Source organism: Limanda limanda, chromosome 17 (assembly GCF_963576545.1).
Source record: "Limanda limanda chromosome 17, fLimLim1.1, whole genome shotgun sequence".
Taxonomy (NCBI): Eukaryota; Metazoa; Chordata; class Actinopteri; order Pleuronectiformes; family Pleuronectidae; genus Limanda; species Limanda limanda.
This window is the reverse complement of record NC_083652.1, coordinates 9,417,970-9,436,883: the sequence shown is the minus strand read 5'-3', so window position 1 is coordinate 9,436,883 and position 18,914 is coordinate 9,417,970. Positions and strand designations below refer to the sequence as shown.

The window sequence follows — 18,914 nt, the reverse complement described above, 5'->3', positions numbered from 1 at the left end:
GACATGTGGCCTCCAATTAAGATGATTAATGATATATTTGCATGTGGTCAGATGGTCAAAGGGGTTGTGTCGGGTCATATTTGTTTGGAAAGTGAAAAAATAAGTTCAGCTAGAATAGCACACATAGATACATGAAATGGGTTTACTTTTGGGTTTAGTTTTGCAAAGACTTTAAGCGAGTTAAACGGACTCTTAGCAACATTTTGTGAAAAACGGATTCTTCCCAGGAGGGCACTGGATTTTACTGTGTTAAACTAGTTGAATAACTAATTTCTTTAAAGATTTTAAAGGGATAGTTTGCCAGAAAAATAATTATCTAATTATCTACTCACCTCATCTGGAGTTTCAGATGTTACCAGCGTTGCAGCCAAATCCAATACATTGATTGACCGATTCTTCAACCCTGTCATTCAAATTCGACTCAAAACGTCATTTAAAAAGGATAACAGACCTAAAAGTCTGTTATCCGGGTCTAGCAAGAGTGCGCAGTAGCAGTAGTTGTTTTTGTTTGAACGAGTCCCCAGTTACTTTAACTGTATTGGATTTGGCTGAAGCGCTGTTTACTCCTGAAACTCCAAAAGTGTTTCACGGACTTCAGCAGAGTGCTGAATAGATAATGAGGGAAGAATTTTAAGTTTCTCAGATTTAAAAAAAAATATTTTTGGAGGCTCTCCGTGAGCTCCCTCTTGTGGGGAGCCCTCTGTCAGCTGAGCGGTTCATGAGCTCCACTCATGTGGATGTTGATGTCTTCTATTGTTAAACTGCAGAGACAAAACAAAGGTGAAATATTTAACGTGAACTCAACCCAAATATAGTAGGTTTGTGTGTCTGCAGAGACACAGAGAGGGAGAAGCAGAGAGAGAGAGAGAGAGAGAGAGAGAGAGAGAAGCAGAGGGAGGGAGAGGGAGAAGCAGAGAGAGGGAGAGAGAGAGAGAGGGAGAAGCAGAGGGACAAGCAGAGGGACAGAGAGCGAGAGAGAGAGAGAGAAAGAGAGAGAGAGGGAGAGAGAGGGAGAAGCAGAGAGAGAGAGAGAGAGAGAGAGAGAGGAAGCTCTACCAAAGTGTTGGAGAGACGCTTGGCGATGCTTGCAGCGGAGAGTCCACGGAGGAGGACGCGGTGAGACGGACACGTTTCCAAGGACAAGGACACGAGCATCGAACCTTCACCTCAACTCCGCATCTCCACAGTTCGGTCTCTTTGCTCCGAGCTCCCGCCTCCAGAGCAGCTCCCCGGAGCCGCCGGGACTCCTCGGTGTGATGGACACACTGTGCTGAACCCGGAGAATCCCTCGTGTCCAGATGGGCTGTGTCCGTCCCTCGGCGGGGGGGGCTGTGCTGTAACACCGGCGGGAACATGGCAGGGGTCCACACTTCAGAGGCGGTGTCGGGACATTTTTTGGACCATGTCCCGTCGGCTCAGGGCGCGACCAACGCGGCGGGGATCCCCGGCGACGCGGCCGCCTACCTGGAGGTGTCCCCCGCTGCCCGGGGCTGCGGAGCCGGGGCCGGTCACTCCACCGGCCGGTACCGGGAGCTCGGCAGCCCGCGGGTCCGAGAGCGTTCCGCCGACCGGAGCCAGGGAGCCGGGAGCGCACCGTGCGGCATCATGAAGGTTGGTGGATTGAAACACTTCATTCTCCCGGTCACCGGTTCTCAAGGTGACACGACACTGAACCATCACAACACAGTGATGAGCTGTAGATCTAAAACCTGCAGGGACCCGACCGGGCTCCACACACGATCCTCTGAGTCCCAGCAGAAACATGACCACAAATCTGCTTCTATTCTAACAACTCTCCACAGAACTTTATCAGAGAATTACCCAGGATTAGACTTGATGGGTCCACAGTGACAGGAATAGACCGTAATACACTAATCAAGTAATGAAGGCTTCAGCAAATCCACTTTATTTGGGCTTCACATGTGGACCATCCCGTGTGCGTGTGTGTGTGTCTGTGTGTGTGTGTGTGTGTGTGTGTGTGTGTGTGTGTGTGTGTGAAACTCACTGATGAGCTGAACACTTTGGCATGAGGTGAACCAGATGTGCTGCAACAATCACCCTGAAGACTGCGAGTTATTAAAGTTCCTGAACTCTGCAGACAAGCACCTTCACTGCCAGTGTAACAGCAGTGTGGTTCACTGGAGCCTGCTGCACCTACTTCTCCTACAATAAATTATAACACAGTTACGCCACAGAACAGGAGAGCAACACACCAATGTTTGTAGAGAGTTTTTTAGGTCTTATACCGGGCGGCTGTGGCTGAGGGGTAAAGTGGTCGTCCTCCAACCTGAAGGTCGGCAGTTCGACAGTTCCCCAGTCTGACCCATCTGCATGCCGAAGTGTCCTTGGGCAAGATGCTGAACCCCGAATGGCCCCCCATAGAATAACAAAGTGCTGCGAATAGATGCCCTGTATGAATGTGTGTGTGAATGGGTGAATGTAGAACTGTACTGTAAAGCGCTTTAAGTGGTCATCAAGACTAGAAAAGCGCTATATAAATACAAAACCATTTACCATTTATAGTGACTGTTTAAAGGGACAAATGTCATCAGTCAAAGTACTTTTTATAGATCTAGCCACATTGGCTGTGCTATGTGTTGACTTGAAACACCCAGAATCCCATTTTTAACTCTAAAAGAAGAAGTAGGTTTTGGTGAAACAGTGAAACCCCAATTGGGTGTGTGCTTTTGTGACTCAAGCTTCATATAAACCTGATTTGTGGAACGTCAGTAATGGCCAGTATGATTTTTTTTTTTCAAGCCCTAATTATGGCCCCCGGATCAGTGGAGGTCAAGTGACCGGTCTTCCACACGCTGACACGAGGGGAAACGGCAAAGTTGTCATTGTTTTCGTGCTCCGTGATGCAACGAGAACACCTTGTTTCTCTTTACAGCCCGCTGTGCAATCTGTCAGCGTTACCGCCTGCATCCCGGAGTCCTTGGATGGAGACAGACGTGTGTTGCGTAGGTGCGACGCACTGGAGACCTGCGTTGTGTCATATCGGAACCCAGTTTGCTTAGCAACTGACACAAAACACTGGCTAACCCCCCCTCCACCCCCCCTATTGGATTCCCTGTGGATGTTGGGCAAAAAGCACTGCACTCTCCACACAAACAACGTTTACATACATGGATGCACAGTCTGCCGCTGCAGTGTTGACAGCTCAGTGGAATCCCCATTCACCTTCCTCTTCATCCCGAGGTTTTTTTTCCGTGGCGTTTATTAACACGACCAACATTTGTATTCATATTTAAAGAAACGACATCAACGGCTTTGAAATATCATATGGTCTGAAATCTATAACACCCCCCCTCTCTCTCCCCACAAAACAATCAGTCCACCTCGGCCGGGCTCATGAGCAGAACATGACAAGGAGGCTGGAGGGGATTGTTCTGTCTAAATGTGATTGATAACAAGTGTTTCCAAAGGGGCTGCTCTTCAGAACGCCGTGTTCAGACGCTGTTAGAAAGCGATCCCGCTGAGCTTCGCCTTAGCATTGTGCGAGGCAAATTCTTAAGTCTCTTCTCCTTGGGTAACCAGAGATGGCTCGGCTCCAAACGGGAATTCATCAGCCTAAGTCCACAAAGAAAACCCCTGTGCTGCACCTGGGGCTGTGTGGTGTGTGTGTAGCTGATCGTAACACACTGGAGGGAAATCACCTGTGAGATATATTTGGAAAATTCTGCGAAATCAGCCTCCTGCAGGTATTTGAGGGTTTTCTCACCTCATGGCTCCCGAGTGTGTCTCTCTGCACCTGCCTGTAATGGGGAGACGTTATTCTTTCCTCCGAGAGGTGCAACGACATCCGCGAGGTTTCCCAACTCTTATGTGAGTCTGCGGAATTCTCTTCTTTTATGTTTATATCTCAGTGCCATAGAGACACTTTTTAACTGCCGGTTTTTGTTTGACATTTTAATCCACTCCTCGGCACCCCTCCCTTCTCAGTGCAGCTTAAGTGGAGAAAACTCCTTTGGCCATATCTAGTTTGCAAATGTCGCTGTAGTTAATTTGTCCAACGTTAATCACATGATGGTCTCGTCCAACCAGCTGGAGAATTGAACACAAGATATCCAAAGCACAGAGTCTTTGCACCTCTGGAAAGATGCATCACATATTTCTTGTGTGGCCCCAGGGACATTAAACCAAACCTACCCCTCCACCCCCCCCCCCCCAAAGAAACACATGATATTATTCCAATCCCAGCTAGCCCACAGCGATTCCCATTGCTGTGGGCTAGCACAAGCTGCTCTCTGACTTGCACTTAACTCTGGATAATCTTTGGGACTTTCTCCAGAGTTCCTCCTCCGGATTATGTCCTAGTGAGCTCATGTGAGTAAACAGGAGGGGGGTGTTCTCCTGAGGCCTTCCCGTCAGCGAGTGGGCGTTTTGTTGACGTTTCAAACATGTGATAGATGTGAACCTGAAAAAAATCCCCAGAAAGAATATGAATAACTCTGTACCAAACACATGGAAGACACCCAGCAAGATGTTCAAGAGGGCTTTTGGTGATCAGGGCCGAGGCAGGTGTTGATTTGCTGTTAACACATATATGTGATCTCCATGACAGGAGTTTTAGATCCTGCCTCTGCCTGCTGCGCCTCCCCGGAGATTTCTGTGTCGTTATGAACGCGTCTGACCAGAGAATCCCCTGCTGGGTTTTTCTTATGTGGCAAACTCCGGAGAAACTCCCCACTTGGTCCCGTTATTCGAACACTCTCAAGAGTAAATGTCTGAAATCAGCTGTAATCAGCCGTTATTTGGTAATAGTCAGCTTCGTCCACCCTGTTGCAACGCCTCTGCATGATCTAGCTCCGGTACACTCACCCACCTTCTCGTTGCAGTGTGTGTGTGTGTAAGTGTGTGTGTGTTTTGAGTGGATCTCTACAAGGTGAAGGGGCTAAGGGTCCATGGGATTGGAGAAGCAAAGGAGCAATTACACCGCTGCATTACCTCATTAACTTATAAGAGACGAGTTTGTGCGTCCGTCCCTTCAGCGGCCGTCCGACTTCGTGCTCTAGTCACTTCCTCGTCGGGGTGACAGTGTCGTGATGGAGAACCCGCAGAGTGGCCAAAGGGGGGGGGGGGGGGGTTGTTTGCGATGCAGCCTTGTTATGTAATGCTGGACTGTGGACAGCTGCAAGGCCGGCTCCAGCCTGGCTGCTGGGTGGAGAGAAGTGACAACCAGCACAAGTAGAGAAACTAGAGCAAACACTTTCTCACCTAAACAGATTCTCCAAGGATTTTCTTGCATTTCTCCTTTTTTTCCCTTTGTCGTCTTTGTCCTGTGGAGTCCTTCACCTCAGCTGTAGTTAAAAAGCTTTTATTTTCAGTGCTCTGCAAAAAAATTCAACATAAAAATAGTTTATGGTTGGGTTCCAAGGATTTTAAAAAGTCAGTGTCACATCAGTGATATAACCCTGTTAATGGCCATTTTGGATGAGGATCAATAAAGATCACATGGTAGTGCCTGTCTTTAATTCACCTCTGCACTCCTCCTCAGTGATTGGCACAATATCAATTCACCCTCCCGGTCATGACCTCATATAATAGATTTGAGCCAATCTGACCCAGTGTGACCTATCATCAGCTCCAGACGGTGCAGCGATGCTTAATAAGGGGCCGACATATACGCCTGCCTCTTTGAGCCAGTGAAAATGAGAACATGCCAGAGGAGGGAATTAGTGAAGGTGCTACTTAGACTTTTCAAGTTTTGCTCTTCAGGTTTTTCAATCTTAGATTTAGTTCAGAGTATCCTGCCGGAGAGAAAATCCTGGCTTTAATAGAAGGAGTCAGACATGATTGTGGTTCACTTGCATCTTCTGGTCTGCCTCTGGTAACATGAAGCGTTCTCCCACATCCAAACTGGCCACAAACAGTGATGTCAGAATAGCCCAGGCACTGAAATGCTTCCCATCTGAAAGTCATCCTCCTCCACCCTCTGACCATAGAAATAGAAAAAGCAGCTCAGTGCTATATGACCACCTCTGGCCCTGATAGCAGCAGCAACACGGAGGACCTACAGTGTCCCTCTGTTAAAGCTGACCAGTGACCACACACACATCACTGACTCTCATAACAGCTCAAGGTTAATGGGTGAATAGTCCTTTTTATGGCGGTTTCAAGTTCATCCCACATGGGGTTCATAAAGTTTGATATCTGGGATGATGGCCAGGTCATTAATGTCTTCTTTATCTGAATGTTCCAGGGATCATTCCAGGACAGCTCTTGCACCGTGACAAGGTTCATTGTCGTCCTGGGAATATCTGTCCCCCTGGGGGTTATGGGCGACTGCGGATCCACACCGCCATCAAGCCACCCATTTTTTATCATGATTTTAAATGTCATAGCAATCGTCCCTCTTTCTGTTGGTTTTTCACTTGCAAAACAAGTATGCAAACTGCCTGCGTCTGTGTGCCTACTCACACACAGACACATGCAAACAGAAGCTGAGAGCCCACTTCTTCTGCAGGCTATGTTGTTTGACTTTCAATGCAGAGTCCAAATCTCCTTCATGAGCCCCTGAGTGGAGTGGAAACCGCTCACAGGGATCCCGCCTGTGCCGGTCACATTGATCACTGAAAGCATACGATTACAGCTCGGCTCGCTGCTGTGAGAGAGCAGGGACGATAGTTATGTGCTGTTAAATTCTTAAAATGAGGAAAATAATAGCTCTGAAATAACTCACTGAGCGCTGGGAGGAAAGTCACATGCGTTGTACACACACATGTGCACACACACACACACACACAGTTAACATGGAGAGCAGGCAGGGACAGTCGTTACACACTGTGACAGTCAAGAAACCTTGTGCAAACAAGAGGCTAAGCATGTTACAGCTTGTCGTAGTAGGCTTAGAGCCATTGTCAAATTTTCCCCCCTTATGTTGCCTTGTATGAAAATAACCCAAATGAACATTGTGAGCAAGTTTTTAAGCTGCACATGCACAGGAATGATTCTGTCCCAAGCTTTTTATCACTCTGATATTTGTTACTTCCTCGATAAGTGTTTAAATTCACTTGATGTGGTCGCTAAAGAACTAATAAGCTGATGATTTGGTTAATTTTACTTGGTAAGATCTGTCATCATTTACAGCCTCTAAATTCTGCCCAACACAAGATCCAAGAGCAAAATGTGGCATCATCACATCTTGCTTTGTTTGCCCTCCCACCCCAATATATCAAATTTACTGTAATTTAAAACCAATAAAACCTGGAATTTGGGGCATATTTTCTTTTTTAAAGATATGTATAAAAATAGTCACCAATCTATTTAAAAAAGACTTTACTGGTACACATGTTGGTTTGTTCCTCTAGGCCTTCAGTTCAAAAGTGCTAATTCGCAGTGCTTCTCTGTGGCATTTCAAAAGATTGCCCGAAAGCTGTCTGACACCTGGTTAGAGACTTGGCTTCAGGGGCTCTTTCAGACAGAAGCGCAGTGTGTTAGATTTCTGCCCCCTGACGGATCCCACAGCCTCTGCTCCTGCCTGATGTTTCCCTTATGTGAGATTTGGCTGATCCCCTTGAGGACTGTGGACACTGCAGTACAAGCCCGAACAAATCAAACTGATTACATGTTGTAGGATCATCAGAGATGATGATGGTGTGGTGGTGATGACAATTGGAATAAGAGCCTGTCCACGCCTGACTGCTCTTATCACAGGCTTTATGTATAGTAAGAGCTCCCTCCAGAAATTAAATTGAAGGTAATGGGATTTGGGTCGAGATCCCAGAAGTTTGAGTAAATTGCACTTCTATTTTAAGGATTGTTAAGAGCACGAGTAATTCCCATTTGGCCTGCAGCAGCGTCCCGCACTGCATGCTCGGATATTTGGGGAAAGCAGAGATCTGCACTGCGTTGAAAAGGAGGCAGCAGAAGATGTGAAGTGGTGATTACAGGCGTCTGGGGCTGCTGAATCATTGCCTGCTCTCATGGCTGGCTCTCTGAAGGCAGCAATCTGCAAAATACAAACATCTCGAAGAGGCCTCGTTGTGTTTGAATCCACAGCTCAACGTCGAGCGGAAAGCAAAAAACCAAATCGACTCTTTTATTGAGGTCAATCACCCACAGAGAGACACTGAGCTCAAGAGCCCCAGAAGCATTCCTAGAACGACCGATCAGCATCTAAATAAGGAGGAGCTGTGAGCTTTGTATTTTTCAAATGTATTTATTTTGCTTTTTGCTTCAAGGTTATTTTATAGACTCTCTCTTGTCTCTCGAAAATGTGTTTTTAACTCAAGGCTGAATCACAGATGGAAAAGACAAAGAATCTGGAGAGAGGGAAAAGAGAAAAAGTGCAGAAACGTGGTTTATTGGAGATGTGGAAACTCTGAGTTTTTGACAGATGGATTTAAAACACATTTTGCAACAATGGACGAGTAACAGAATTTCCCCCCTTTATTCGACATCATGTACAACATCAGTCATCAAAATCGGAATGCAATAATAGTAGCACAATGACAATAGAAATAGTGCTAATAAAACAATAAGACAATAAAGCACTGTATGCATTGGGACATGGATACCATGTGATTGACAGCTAGTAACGTCCAATGGGTGTAGGCTGCAGGCGTAGGTGGGAGTGCAGCGTCCTCGACCTTTCAGTCAGGCTCCACCCCCAGCTCCTTGAAAGATGGTTACCTCTGTTTTCAGAACTCTAAAATGGTGCATGGTCAAAATTTCAACCCGAGGTTTCCAAACAGCTTTTCACAAATCAATCTGTGACGATATGGTTGGTTGCAATTTCTTTTTCAGGGACAGAATATTAAGTTTGAGTGCGAAAAAAGTAAAAGAAAAGAGCAGTTCCTCCTAGATCATCTTTATTCTAGCAACTAGTGATTCCAGCCAGTTCACAGAGCAGGGTTGAATGGAGAGTTTAATTATAAGACCAATAGTTGGAGAAACAAAAAGCAAAGTAAGTGCTCCTGCAGCTCTGAAAAGGATTTGGTGTAATTGACTTTCCCCACAGACCAATACAGTTTACTTTGTCCTTGCAGCCTTCACTCTTCTGTTTCATGGGGGTGGGGTTGTCCAAGGCTGCCTCCCGAGACCTTCATCCTCCTTTATTCCCTTAAAGGATAACGACTTGAGCTGGAACCTCAATTAGCCAAAAGCCATGTGTCAAATTGGGCCCTAGTCAAAAAGAGTTCCTTGAAACAAGAACAATTGATTTGATTGGACAACTCCTAGGTGTATTTTGGGTAATGCCTTATCTTGATGATCCTTACGGGAGGGGTGCAGCAGTGATGGTAACCACAGCGGCTGCAGGGTGCTGATGTGTTTACTGTGTGTGTGTGTGTGTATGTGTGTGTGTGTGTGTTCCTCGTGACAGGGAAAAATCTTTGGTGCACAATAGCCTGGCCTGGACTTTGGATTGAACAAAAATGACACAGTATTCAGACCCTTGTATAATGATCATGCCTCTCCCAAAGGAGCTATTGTCATCTCAAGGACAAAAGAAAGGATGAGTAATATTCAGATTTGTCGGCCTGGATGTTTCCCAGGTTCATGTCGGCTCAGGGAACAGGGGCTTGATGGATGAACAGAACAATATGTCTCTGAGAGCTGCCTCACCTGGCTTTGCTCTGACATGTTTTTACCGTCTGTAAAACACGTGTCCTTTTCTCTCGGTCACATTTTTTCCCCTATATTGATGCGCGGTGAGACAGGAAATGGTTGTAACCGTGCACCCTGAGGATCACTGTGTGACTGAGGGTGATGAAACATTTTGAAATCATGACAGAAAAATTACAAAGTTTCTTGTACATTTGAATTCTGTGTCTCAGCTCGAGAATACATCATGTCTGAATGACACAGGATGGAAACTATTATCATTTGTTTCCTTACCACTCAAAATTTGGGCTGTGCAATTTCCACAAGCCTTTCCACAACTTCAGACAGTCTCATTTAAATAATAGCATATTATTAAAATCATCCAATACTATAGTATCCCTATCTGAGGTGCATCAGCTCATCAAATAGAGTGACGAGAATCTTAAGCTTGAGCGTCAGAAAACCGTACCTGAGTCGGTTAATCAGTTCATTTGTAAACTCGGGGCATAAACGACCGTATTGGTAAAACCTCCAGCAAAACAAGACAATCTTCAGAACAGTCATTGAATGTTTTCCAGTGTGACAGATAACAGATTTTATCTCAGCAACATGAACTCGCAGTCCGTTCAGAGACCGTTAGCTCCTCTCCCAACTCACTCACCGTACGTGTACAGAATCTGTAAACATCGGAACAAATGAATCATCAGCAGCAGCAAACATTACACGTTTCGCTTCTGCACTCTCATATTCTAGTTCATCTTGCAATCGGCTTGTACGGGACAAAAAATATTTCTTCTAGCAGATTGACTCATCCGGTGGGGAAAACGGCCCCACAAGAAAACGTGCGAGTCACTCAGTCGGAAACTCTCTCTGCTTCATGTTCTGCTCTCGTGTCATTTTTCTCTGGAGCACTCAAGTCACAATCTCACCTATTGACTTTAGTGTGTGAACGTATAGTTTCACCTATAGGCTGCAGTTGTGTCAGTGGGTTGTACATGATGAGTATAGGCACAGTCGCATAACAGCAAGAAGGTTTCTGGTTCAATCCCGGTTTGAAGGTTTGCATATTCTCCCTGTGTTCACTTCCTCCTACATGCAGAATAGGGTCTAAAGGTGTGAATGTGAGCTTTAATGGTTGTTTCTTTTTATATTTCTGGCCTGTTATATTCTGGTGACATGTCAGCTGGGATTGGCTCCAACTCCCCCGTGACCCTTAAAGGATAGACGCTATCGATACTGGATGGATGGTATAAAGTGGGATTGGAAACTCTTTCTCTGAGCCTCAGGTTTCAAATCTTGATAAATTACGGACATAACCGTGGATCCCTTGTCTTCCCAAGGTAATCCCACAGAAAGACAGGAGGCCTGTTTGTTTCTTTAAAAATGCATCTTAAATCAAAAGACTAGAAATGGTAGGAAGACCCGTGCCATGTCCTCAATGGTCTTTTGTTATTTCCTCAAACATCCAATCTGTTAGTCTTCTTGACCCTGCAGAAGGGAGCACACTGTCTTCATGTCTGTATCATTTCTTTCTTCTGTTCCTTCCTCCCGCTGCCTAGGGTGGTCTGGTGCCTGAGATCTGAACAAGGAGAGAACAATTAGAAGAGGGAACAGTGTGATGGATGGATAAGGACAATTGTGTGTGTGTGTGTGTGTGTCTGTGGCTTTCCCGGCATGTGTGTGGTCATTTTCAGATGAGCCTCTCCGGTATAGAAAGTGACAGTAGTGAATGTTAATGCTGAATGCAGCAGCCTCCATTGGACAGTAATACAGCCAGCTCTCCTCACTGAATCCCCTGGACAACTGCATCCTGGGAGAATACGAGGCCAGAGAACAGCAGGACGGAGGAAGGAGTGGATGCAGCTTCTGGCCATCTGACCTTGTGGGTAGATCTGCATCGAGGTGTGTCAGAGCTGGTGAGATGTTATCACATCACAGATATTGTAAGGTGATGCAGGATGCTGTATTCGTTCGTGCTGCATATGCCGGTTGCATTAGTCAAGGTTCGCTCTGAACTGAACACGCATACTGCTGCGCTCTTTGGTCGTTTCTCACCACGGGTCCAAATGCAATGGTTATGCAAGAGTGTATAAGGTTGTGTTTGGAGGTTTGAATTCCCATAGACTGGAGCAGAGACTTTTCATGTAGAGCTACTGGAGAAATAAATCCCTTCTGGTTGTCTTGCACTGTGTGGTTTCTTCATTTTTTCCTCCCTTGCCAGAGTGGATGCCGGTGTTGTTTCAGGGCTCTTGCTGCTCCCGCTTTGCTGTATTTGCTTTCATCTTTTCATGGCGGTGCTTTCCACGCTTGCGTTCCGTGTAACCTTGCACTGCGTCAAGATGCTGTCATCCACCGAGCTCAGCCTATTTATACTTTTTGTGATCGTGGGCTCGATTCGTCGTTCGCCCACTCTGAATGATGCATTCACCCGCTCCGAACGACAAACTACTCACTATTCAGTTTTTTGCTTTTGGGGAAAGCAGCATTTTCACATTGCTGTTGATGTTGATCTCATGAGATTAAGTCACGATCACGTTGCAGTTTTCAGTCACATAACAAGCGGGACTTCATATTTTGTAACTGTTACACAGTCCATTAAAATTAGCCAAATATTACCTAGCTCAGCTGGTAGTGTCCCGCATATACAGGACAGGCTCATGTTGAGGTTTGGCAATGACCCACTATTTGTTCGGTGTCTACCCCTATCCTCTCTTCCTGTTTCGTGCTTGATCTGTCCTGTCAATAAAAAATAAATAATATTTAAAGAAATTGGTGATTGTGGTCTTGTGTTGTCTGTTAAATCTAAGCTAAGATATCATCCGCAGAAGGAGCAAGCTAGCTCATGAGGACTATTTTCTTTTAAGTCAAGGTTTTTATATATCAGAATGCTCATGCAAGATGGTGAGCACAGTATAACATGAGTATGTTAGCATGTAACCAGGCTGACTTCATCTTTTGGCTCCAAGTGAAGCCTCACAAAGACACAAGCTGGGCTTGGTTTAACTGTGAAACTCGATGCATTGCAAACTGATGCACAGTGCATGATGCATCGTGCAGAAGTCATACTGAGAAATCTTGCTGCCAAAATGTGATGACACCGTGAAGTTTCTAATGTGTGGCTGCAGCAGTAGCTTAACCATATTCTGTTTTTTTTTAAGTTTTATCTTGACAGAAACAGTCGATCATCGATATTAATAATCGCCTTGGGCCAGTGTGCATGAAGGAGCTTGTTGTCTGCAGGGCTATTCTGTATTCCTTTTTGCCACCATGGTTGATTGTCGCCAATGAGGATTCACAGATGGTGCCATTTTTCTTCTTGGCCTGGCACAGATGGCAGGAGATGAGAAAATGTTGGGCTTTTAGCTCATGAGCTGAGTATGTAACCTAATTGATTAGAGCGGGATTTGATGAACAATTGAATTGTCTTGATGGATTCAATGAGTGACTGATACTGTTTTACTAATAATATAATTCATGCATTTGGTTTTATTAAAAATGTCTGTTTTTACTGATATCTTCCAGACAGCAGCCATTAGTTGCAGGTTTGCTGGTCCATCATCCTCTCAGACGTAAATACCCCGCAGGGTTCTGTTTGGCGTTTAGCTCCGGTGGCTGCACACACCTCATGCACCCTTAATCAATGAGCCGGTCTGCAACCGCGACAACCGCACAACCGCACCATGACACAGAATCAAACAGACCCCAGACCTCTACCTTTCCTCCTCCACACGAGCAACTGTTGATCTCAAATCCTGCACAGATGTTACTGAGGCCATGTGCTTGTTTTAAAGATGTCGAGCTGCTTGTTGTGCCACCGTGTCCTCGCTCATACTGCCTGTGACCCAGTGTGCATTGCCGCGGGGCGTCTTTCTGCAGGTTACAGTGCAAGCACGGACATGTCACTCACACATTCCACTAATGCTGTAAACTAATGCACACATACTCACTGCTGCACAGAGAAAGCTTTGTGTGCATGTGTCAGTGTCATTTGTGTGTTCATCTCCTCTGGACGGGGCACGTGTCTACATGGTCTTTGCGCTGTATGTCTGCAGCAGAGCACAGTACGTGTAGTTACTGACAAAGAGCGGCTTCACTCAGCTTTGAGAATATATAGGATCGGCGTTTTTGGGGTCTGGAGGATTTGGTGCACGGGTCTCATGCAATCCCAGTTTTCCATCTGCTCCTGGCCTCTGCTCTGCCAGAGCTCAGCAAGTTGAATGTTCCGTCAATCAGTTTGTATATTTATGTTTTCTCTGAAAGGGTCGGGGGGGGGGGGGGAGTCAGAACCTGACTTTACACTGTGGAATGTGATACTGTGCTATCAGCTCTCCCCGGGGGCTTGGAAAATAAGGGAGTGGGAAATGCATGAGGTCGTGATGACAGACGTCGAGGTCACGGATGTGGATCTTCTTGATAAAAATAAGGTATCGTAAAAGAAGATTTTTTCCGAACCATTCCAAGTTTAGAAATAACCATCTTTCTTCTAATTCAACCTTCATCATATTTCACCTAATCTTTTTTACAGAGCAGTGCAAAAGTTAATTTCATGTGGAAGCTTAGTTAAATGGCAAATATGGATTAAAATCAAAAGTCACAAACCAAAACAAAAGTGTTGCCCTCCATACAACTGCATCTGCAATAAGTGATTTAATAATTAAAGCAAACATTTTTAAATGGGCATACACCAGAATTTACTACAAAAAACTGAAATGTAAGATTTGCAACAAGTGCTGGAAGTCAACAACAACAAAAATCCCAAACTCCATCCCCCGCAACCATAGCAACTTTGTACGTGAGCAACCAGTAACATTTGATTCTGGCTAATTATCGGGCTTAACTAGTAATGCACATTATTTCCACCAACTCGTGTTATTTTCTGCTTCTATGGCGGTTGCAGCTCCAGCTGAGCCTCTCAGCGAGAAGAAAGCACCTTCAGCGAGAAGAAAGCACCTTCAGCACACAGACGGATGGAAAATAAGTCACGAATAGAGTTAATTAAAGTCAAAGCAGTGACAAAACAAGCGCTGAGAAGCCCACATCCTCTCAGCACGGTACATTCCCTGTGGTTCAACTCGCCTTACCTTCGAAAAACACAACTATTCATTTTTTCATATTTTGTTGGCACTAGACTGCCAGACCTTTTTTGATAAGTGGTGACTCCAAGTTTGGTTGTCCTCCTGTGGTTATAAGTGAGGACTGGATGGTCAGCTGAAGCCCTAACCCACAAAATTAAAATTAAAATTCACAAACAAATAGTGGCACTCAGAGAAAGCATCAACCTCTACTACATTCACCTCTACCAACAGTCTCCTCATGAAACCACACTGAAGTTCACTTAATCCAGATTTATATTTGGATCTACACCACATTGCACACACTCATAAATATCTAATTCCATCAATGACAATACTGACATCTCTGACAGAATTTTATTTCTAGGATTTACTGATACATGTTTTTTACGACTTATCTATTTATGTTTATTGTTTGGTTTTGCACCTTGTATGTTGTTTGTTCTGCTGTTTGTATTCTTTGTTTCTCAAGTGGTTAATGTCGTCATAAAAATCTAAATTAAAAAAAAACATTAAAAAGCAAAAAAGCTTAGGTTTTTTAATAAAAAAAAAATAATAACTTTATTTGTATAGCCCTTGACATAACAAGTAACAAAGTGCTTTACAAACCAACAATATGAGAAAAACAACAATCAGAACAAAACTTACATATTATTATTATTATTATAGAAATAAAGGTAACAGATTACAAAAGCAAGAGACATCACATGGTAAAATCTTTTATGAAAAGACAGGTCTTAACAAGTGGGATAAAATGGGTAAGCGATTCTGCAAGTCTAATAATAAGTTCCCATCATACCACGGTGTCCTTTCTATTTGACCACCTTATTCCTTATTAATGCCACAGTATGTATAATGGCGGATTCCAATTAGCCTGAACACACAGAGCAGGTCAGTCTGAGTAAGCGCGTGCAGCTTCTGAGCCCAGGGTGACCCAGTAGTCAACACCTCTGACAGCCTGTGGGAGAGGAGCACTCGTTATCATGAGCCCTTTTTTTAGATGGAAGCAGAGGTGTGTTCGCTCACAGTCTGTAAAACTGGAATCCAATTTCATTTTATTTCTCTCGATGTGTGAGATTGTTTTTTAAATCCCGGTGGCTGAATACACACTAACCCAATTGGGGACAAGATTTGCGTCCACACAGGGCCAAGGTTTGAGGATTTAGGTTACATTTAGAGGAGGGTTAAGAGTTAAAATTAGACGTTTAGCTTAGTTGGTTGTCCACACGGGGATAGTGGGGAAATTGTGCGTGTCTGTGTGCATGCTTGTCTCTGAGCAGTAGACCTGACTCTGAGTGCATGATTTGTATGAATGTGTGAAAAGGTTAGACATGCGACAGGGAGGTTGGTTTGGTAATCAAGGAGAATCGAGGTCAGTGTGCGCGGCTCTGATTGTCAGCGGGTTGGCGGTTGCTAAGAGGTGTGGGTGGCACACAGCATGCGCCCAAAATAAACACAAGAAACTCAATTAAAGTAAATCAGAGTGCGTAACATTGGATTCCGAAAGCGTCACATCTGAAACGCTTATAGCTGTTAAAGTTGGATTGAATTACACTGGGAACTTCGAATTAGAACAGTTTGTTTATAAACAAGTTACGTACATTTTCTTCGATAGACTTAAATGTAGCCATATCTTTTCAAAGGAGATGATATTGTTGAGCGGTCATATTAGGTGTTTTCTTAAATAGGAAAACTGATTCAGATAATTGAGAAGAGAAGGTGTCTTTAGTTTGGATATTTTTGGGAAACTATAGCTTGTTTGTTGCGAGTTACAGGAGAGCAATGATTTCACAACCATTTTGCTTACCACGGAATATGAAAAACTCAGCCGTTATATCATAGATCACGTCTATAGGACATTCATGGTCACAAAAGTGACTTATTGATTGTTCAGACCCTGGGGGGGAATAAGGGATGTGGATTGTTGGGGGCTGATGAAATAATGATAAATTGGCAATTATTCCTAAAATGTCACTATCAAACCCGTATGACAAGGAAATTTGATAAACAGTTTATCAATTAATTTTCTTACCTCTGTCAAGGTTATTTTGTCATCCCTGCCCGTTTGTTTGTAAACAGAATTACAAAAAACTACTGGATGGATTGCCATGAAACAAATTTGAATGAGGCGTTAGGGATCAGAGAAAAACCCATTGAATTATAACGGGAGATTCTTCGAAATTTGATGTATGTTGATGAAAATAACAGGCATATTAAGGCGACATTTACGAGCCAAATAAAAATCTTGTTCTTGTGAATTTAAATGTGGTTTTAAAAAGGGGACTGCTGGGCCTTGGCGGAGGTATGCACTCTATTTAGTGGCATTGTAAGAAAACGTTTAAAAATGTCTAATTGTTTTTAAATTCGGTTATTCATCTATTAAAAAAAATATAATTAATCTCATGCCTATATTTTCAACATTATACACATTTTGATCACCCAGACTGTCAAATTGGTCAGGCCCTAGCCCTTGCACCACATGGACATAAATCTCAATAAATACGGCCTATTGGGCATGTCCTGGATGTTAAATGCCCCGTGCTGGACCAGCAGTTTGGGAATTACATACAGATCAATCTCAATGTTGCTCATCAGTGGAAAGATAAGAAGAGTGAGAGAAGAGGAGAAAATCAGCCGGAGAGGGTGAGAAGTCGGAAAAGGCAGAGCTGGACAAAGAGGGTGAAATCAGCCGAAGCGAGAGGACACTGTCTGTTCTGCAGCTACACACCATTAGCACCTTCAGCTGGCTGTAATGCTGAACCGTCTTCTCCCACCAGCACAGTCACGAAGCAGGGAGGATGCAGGCAGAGTCGGGGAAGTGAGGCGCAGATGAAGGGAAAGAGAGAGAGAGAGAGAGAGAGAGAGAGAGGGAATGAAACCATACATTTTGCATGCACATGCTTCAGTGAAGCCGCGAGGGTGCTCCTCTTCCTGCCTGCCTGGCCTCGTTTCAGGCCTCGTCTCTTCATCCATGAGAGGTTTGAAATGACAGAGGCGGATTTTCCACCAGATGTTTTCAGACTGAAAAATAGTACTTGTGTAAGGACTGGGTGGATCCTGTTTGCTTTGACAGTGTGTGTGCGTGTGTATGTGCGTGTGTTTTTTAAAGCAGTGGTTAATTGCTATCTTAAAGCTACATGTAATAAGTGGTTCGTGAAAAAAAACAAAACTGTGTCCGTCCATCAGATTGTGACCAGTCACAGGGTTTGTTTTGAGCCGTGCATGTGGGTGTGTGTCTTTTTTTTCTTAATTAAGTGGCACTCTCTCCCTCGACTGATGATTCTTGATTAATTTATTGAATAATTGCTGCTTCACGAGTTCCAGAGATCAAGATGACATCAAACATAATGGATTGATCTGTCTACTAAGTCAAAAAATAAAAGTTTAAGTTGATATAAAGACACGTTAGTAAGACATTAATTAAATAGTATTAATTGATTTAAATAGTTGGCTGATTCAATTTTTAGCGATTGACTAAGTATTTGACAAATTGAGTTTGAAGCAGTGAAGGCTGTGTTCTTGTGCTTTCAGGAATCCTAGTCTCACTTCTCTTTTTTTCTCCCTCATTTGATTTTCTGTTTTATTCCAGTCACACGCTTTACCCTCATTGTTTACCCAACAGGCAGAGTGAATATCCACAACCAATTAGAAGCCAGATCAGCAGAACTCCCCTTCTCTCCACGGACTCTATGAATTCACACGCAGACCATCGCTAAAATGACTCGATCTTCATGAAATAGGCCGTTGTGTCATAATCTTATTCTGCAGCGTGGTGCAAACAGCAGTGCATGAGAGCTTTGAATGTATTCAGACAGATTTTAGGACATTATATGCATAGAACTGGACAGAGTAAACACAGTAGCCTGTGAGTGCACCATTATCTCACTCTATATCAGCCATTTTCTAGGAATTTCAATAAATGCATCAGGTGTTCGTGTTCATGTTTATCTAATAAAAATGTATTTATTCAGTTCAGAGTGTGTATGAGTGTGTGTGTGTGTGTGTGTGTGTGTGTGTTTTTGTGTGTGTTTGTGCTCAGCGGTGTGATAGCAGATGAGCAAAAAAAACACAACTGTTGTTACCGATTGAAGTTCGGGTTCTGTGAAAAATGGGGAATATTTCCAGGAAACTGCTGAGTCTGGTAAACACAGAAAAACAGATCAGGCTCATCTAATGCATGTCAGTCATCTCTTTCACCGCGGGGGGGTCGGTATTCACACTGCATTCAGACACCTCATGCTGAGACTGATAAAACTCCCTTAGGTTGTGCATATTTGTGTGATTGTTAAAGGG

General features: G+C 44.1%; 1 pseudogene; it reads left to right on the top strand.

Annotated features, from left to right (window-relative positions):
• Positions 1–18,914, top strand: part of LOC133022946 (uncharacterized) — a 151,237-nt pseudogene that overhangs the window by 65,504 nt on the left and 66,819 nt on the right.